Genomic DNA, 6370 nt, shown 5'->3' on the forward strand with positions numbered 1-6370 from the left:
TATGTATGTCAGAGGACTAGCTTGAAATTAACTTTATTTTGATTTTCTTAATCCTTTTAAACTTAAAATTAATTGATTGATTAATTAATAAAATAATTTTGGGGACGAGGCTACAATTTTCCTTTAAAAAAAATACATATTATGAATACGAAATGTCCAAAATTGGTATGGGCAAACATTTACAAAACATTTTAAATGCTCTCCGTTTTTTATTGATTTTTCCCCGTCTACAGAATACGCCAGTGCAAATTTCATAACAGGTTTAGAAAAGGCACTGGTGTAGCATTTCCATTTAAAAAATTGATAAACTTCAAAGGAATTTACTTTATGACCATATCCTCATAAACGGTAGAATAATAATGACTTGACTTCTAACCTGAATAGACATCTAAGCAAGTATTCTTTACTGCTATAAACCTACAAGTAATATCCTTGACTGGATTTGTGGTACATCAAGTCTGACTTTGGTAAGGGTGTTTCTAAAAGATCTTCCAAACCTACTAGCGTTTAGAAAACATTTAGTTTATATAAAAGATTTGAATGAGCAATAACAGTCAACATTATACCGATAGATATTTTGGAGTTTTAGTCTTGTTTGAAACAATCGATTAAACGATCCCTTATCGTGTTAGCAAATGATAATTTTCCACCTTCCTCATACTAGAAAACTATACAAAGACCGTTCGTACAGAGTAGACCTCCATATCACTAATCTAACCTAGTTTTGTCCCCCTCCATGGCTTAAAACTAAACACATTCATAAGCCTACAGGGAATTTTCTTTTTGTGTCATTTTCAGTAAACAAAAGCAATGTTTCAGGCTTCTTGATTTACGAGATACGTGCAACAGACGTCACCCTATGTCAGCATAATACAAAACAGGGTTCGAACAATGATCTGAAACGTTGAAAAAATTCTTCAAGGATGAAGAATGAACTTGTTCAATAAAAAATGAAACGGTGAAATCGTATGAGTTTAACGCCACTATCAACACTATTAGGTTATTTAAGGGGCGGGATTTCCTAGTTTAACGTCCGTCTCCGATAGGACCGAGTGGGTCCAAGTGGGAAATGTGTGTAAAGTGCCTTTCTCAAGGACACAACGTCGGACCGAGCTGAGGCTCGAACCCCCGAACCCGCAATCTTACGATTACGAGTCCGGTAGCCTAACTGCTAGGCCGCCGACGCCACTTTGTTCAATATCTGGCATATCTGGCGTTCCCCATAGCTCAAACTCTTCGGACAAAACTGGATGTACACTAGTATTTAAAAAACAAAACAAACAAAAAACAAAAAACCCAGACAGATGATCTGTGCATGACAGTTCAAACTACTGTATAGCATCAGAAGCTCATAATAAGCTTTCTTTGCTTTTATAATGAAAGATAAAATTAATACTATAGTCCGGGCAACATCAAATGGACAACTTATTACACCGAATCTAAGCAGCGAATCTCTCTGATTTTCTATATGCGCCTCTGAATTCTAAAAGACCTATAAAATTTCGATGTTCGTGCATGTGTGACAAATATGAAGAGGTGCTGTCTATATAATCATTGGTAATTAATTGCTACTTAAACTCAATACCGCGCACTTTTTATAGCAAGCACGGTACCATGCTAAATCAAGAACAATACAGGGTGTCGTTGCAGGGGCTTAGCCAGAAAGTTCAGGGGGGGGGGGGGTTACGGTTTGGTCAAACAAAAAAAACCGGGGGTCAATAGTGTGCTAAATTTGAAGCGCTAATAGGCATGTCACTGGGCACCGCCCCCACCCCTCCCCGGTACAGGTCCATAGGCAGAGCCCCCCCCCCCCTCCCTACAAACACATTTTCCAGCCAGCCACCTCTGAATATTAAAGTAGTATTATTTGAATTATTATGCGTCTTTATTATTATTATTATTATTATTATTATTATTATTATTATTATTATTATTATTATTATTATTATTATTATTATTGTATTATTATTATTATTATTATTATTATTATTTCTGACATGTCAACAGTAGTTAATAGTTCAGTAGTTTTAAGGCAACGTTTTTGGGGTTTTGTAAATTAAGTAATCTAACCATGGCGATTTAATGAAAAAGCAACAGCAAATTGAAACGCATGCGATCTCAAAGACAATAACGTGAAGACATGAAAGAAATTTTACTCATTGCATTCACATTTGGTCAATCTAAATAAACCCACTGTTACCAACTAACCGCTGGACTGAAAACAACTCAGTCTTGCGGCACTTGCAGTCAGTCCAAAAAAATAAAAAGATTTAAACAAACAAAAAAACTAACACTCAACTACCGTTCTTGTTCTGATAAAAAATCCCCTCGCAGACTGTAATTAAATACTAATGTTTATAAAGAACACCTCTTTTCATTTGTCGCTTATGCACAAAAGTCTGAGATTTTAAAATGTTTTTTTTTTTTTTTGGAATTCAGTGGCACATGCAAAAATTCAGAGTAATTTGGAACGCAGTTTCTGTGTAATGAGGTCGACATGTTGTCAATTTGATGTTGTACAGACTATAGAACTGAAACTCAGTTGTGTGGAAAACTCAATTCCTAGGTACTTAAAAGAATTGACTACCTGTCAACACTTTCCCCACAACTCCAGAGTTAATAACCTAGTAGTGGGGGGAAACCACCTTTCCTCACTTCTAACATCTGTGTTGTGTTGAGATTTACATCGAGCTCTGGTCTTTTCACTTTCAGTTTTATAAGAGTTTTATTGCACTTGCGACACAAATAGGTCATATAAATGCCGAAAATCACAGGTGTAACAAGAGAGCAACATACAAAGAGAGGAAGGATGAGAGATAAGGATGAAATATGTTTGAAAGGAAAGAAGGACCAAGCCACACAAGAGCACCCACCAACTACCCACCTGTATTACTGAACATCAAATGAAAAGAGAATAATGTTATTGTCTCTGCAATGAACAGCATCTTCTGATGATATTTTCAAACAGATTGGAAAGCAGAGCTGTTAAAAATACCACGCAAAACCTACATGTGCTCATTAATACTTTTTTTTTGTTTAGGTGCTATTGGTTTCGTGTAGAGCACGAAATCTTTTTGGCACATGGACTGTGTTAGTTAGATTTTTGGCATAATCATCTGTCGGTGAAGAACAGAGGCCACGAAACTGCCATTGTTTTGGGAGGCTTGTGGTGGAATGAACAAAACCGCCATCGTGAGAATCACTGGATGGATGGCTTAGTTTAGTGGACTACATCGCGCAAGTGCTGGAACGTCATGCTTTACCCCTATTTTCGCCATGATGCCATTCATCAAGTAGACATCTCGATGCATAGCAAAGCATTTTCTCACAGGGTCAATGCCAGTAGACAATTTTTGGAAAACCAAATCAAATCAACGTTGGAGTGTTCACCAGTAAATAGCCCCGATATGAATCCTACTGGTATGTGAAGTCCCATGAAACCTGAAGAAAAGCGACTTTGCTCCCAATTCAGACCCTTTGTTTATAACTCTCTGTGACATTTGGAATGAAATGGCAGATATTGATGTCCAATATTTAATAGATTCGATGCCCAAAGGTTTCGTGCTCTACCCAAAACCAGTAGCTCCTAAACATAATAGCAATGGGCACATTTAATGGAAGTCCAAGTTGTGCGTGGTATTTGTAATTGCTCTGTTCTCCGTTTTGTTTGAAACTGTCATAATAAAATATCGTAATAAATTAGTATTTATTGCAGACACAAAATCATTTTTTCATTGGATATACAATGTATGTCCATTCTATCAATATTGATGCTCGTCAATACAAGTTTTACGTTTCTTTGATTTCGCACAATTTTGCCAAGACTGATTTTTTAAAGGTCAACTTTGAGTGACCATATCTCGCATTTTTCTTAACATAAATGAATTGTTAATGGGTCAGATGATGCAAAATTCATTAAGCTTGAAATTGGTATGCTGCTTGAATGGGTAATGCAAGGCTTTAACACGATGGCTGGGTGATTATGTATCAGCAGGTGGCACATGGTATTTTAGGTAAAACTATAAACACTGACTTCATCATAATATCTTCTGGGAACTCAACGTTGTCATAAATAGCATTTAGGAGCTCTGTTGTTATTTCAGTGCCTAGTTCTTCAAGCGTGACAATCAGTTCAACAGGAATATTTTATGATATATTATATACATGTATATATATATGTTCAGTGTAATTTACCGATCGGCGCTATCTTAAGATTGCGCTGCGCGTTTTAAGGATCGTATAATGGTGCGGCAATCTGAAGACTGCGTTTAATATTTTATATTTTTGAAATAATTTTAAAAAAGATTCACTTCCATTTTTATTTGTTTACTCACAGCTCACTCAAGGAACATTCACATTATATATTTTCAAAAGTGTGAAAATATGAACATTAAAATTAACGTATGAAACTGAATAGCTCACAAGAATGATACAATGCCAGGTATCAAACTAAAAGTTCACAAAGAATATTTAATTCATTTCATATCTTTGAAATAGTTGGGATTTTTAAAATTCACTTCCTTATTTATTCTTTTACTCACATCAAGGAACATTCATATTATTATTTCAAAAAGTGTAAATGTTGTCTGCTATCTGTTGTCGATTGTTTGTCCGTTCGTTGCGTCTCTGGTTACCATACCCCAGGTACATGAAACTTTATTACCCTTTCTTAAAGGTAATAAAACTAAGTTACGAAAGTTCATGGGGTAGAAGCCAGGGCTTTAGTTGTGGGTTAGTCGAGTCGTAGACGCGGATAAGGAAGGAAGCAGAAACTTTTGTGTACGTGTGCCTTTATAGTAAATAAAACTACAGTGCCCCCCCCCCCTAGAAAAAAGTATTACAACTTGTTTTGTAAACGATTTCCCTCATACTGAAGTTTTGTATTTCAAATTTGAACGCAATATTTGGAAGTCAAAATGAATTTTTCTGATAATCATTTCAGACTATTTCACAGATTTGTTTTGCTCTATATGGTGCATTAAAAAACAACAACCCATTTTCAACCTTGTCCCCATTTTTGTAGCATGCCGCACCAGTTTGCATTAGGCCTACTGCTGAAAGTTGCAATGATCGCGTCATGTTACAAGCTAGTGCAGTCAAACACGCAAAAAGAAGTTTCCAGGTGTTCTTTTTATTTTCGAAAGCCCTTTCCCTGCTGAGATCATGGTTTAGTTTAGTAAAGAGCAGATAGTTTTTTGTATTGAACATCACCTCTCCATCAACTCCCCATCCCTGGCATTTTGTAAGTTCCTCGATTGGTACGGAAAGAATGCTTAATTGCCCTCAAGACCTTTTTGTGTGTCATGGGTAGAAAAGTTCCGTCAGTTCAAATCTATAGGGAATTAGAACTAAAATTACCCAAATAGAACGACCACTTCAGATTAAACACACACCTTTCACCGATGCAGGTTTCAGTTGTCAAGTCCCTTGCGACTTCTGTCCGCAGACGATGTCTGCAGCTAGACTTTCCTACACCTCAACAGTCTGCATTCTCAAGGCAGTTCTTAACGTACAACTGTACCATTTTCAAGTTTGCTAGGCCGAGATAACGTGGATAAGAGCATGGCAATGTGTTCATGATTCCTACATCGTCTTAAAAAGCGCGAGCATTTCCTCGATCACATTTGGCTCAGTACAAAGCCCATTTTCACCTTTCAGGAAATATGCAAGCACCAAAAATGCTTTCTGTTGGACACCCCACTCGTACAGTGTGTGTGTGTGTGTGTGTGTGTGTGTGTGTGTGTGTGTGTGTGTGTGTGTGTGGCTTTAAACTCTTGTGGTTAAGCAGGTTCTTATGTTTGGCGACCATTGAACATTTCGAATGACACTTAAAAAGTGTCGAGTCCAAAAGAGGGCATGTAGAGCATTGCTTCTAGGAATTCTAGAATAAAACAATTAGTTATTTTAAACTCTATAAAAGATACAGAATATATTTAAATGTTACAGGAACGAAAAATTAAATGTCAAAGAGAAAATAAAGAAAAAAGCCAACCAGTCCTTTCAAGACTTTCTTAACAAGATTTTAAAAATCGGTGCACTTTGCGTTTATGTGGGGGTTTTTTTCTAAAAGCTTTTTCCGATTTTAAAATAAGTTTCTCTTTAATGGATTTTATGTCAAATGAATTTCTTTTGAATGAATTGTGTGTGTTCCAAATTACAACATTGTAGAACAATTTTTGTGCGAGATGTTCAGAAAAAAAAGTTGTAAATTTGTTAAGGTTTTTGGGGGATCACCTTGTATATTGCAAGATAACAGACAAATAATGTTACTCCATTATACCTTTGTCATAAAAAATCTACACACACACACACACACCCACACACACCCACACACCCACACACACACACTCACACCCACAACCCCCCCCAC

The sequence above is a fragment of the Aplysia californica genome, unplaced genomic scaffold (assembly GCF_000002075.1).
Source record: "Aplysia californica isolate F4 #8 unplaced genomic scaffold, AplCal3.0 scaffold00003, whole genome shotgun sequence".
Lineage (NCBI taxonomy): Eukaryota > Metazoa > Mollusca > Gastropoda > Aplysiida > Aplysiidae > Aplysia > Aplysia californica.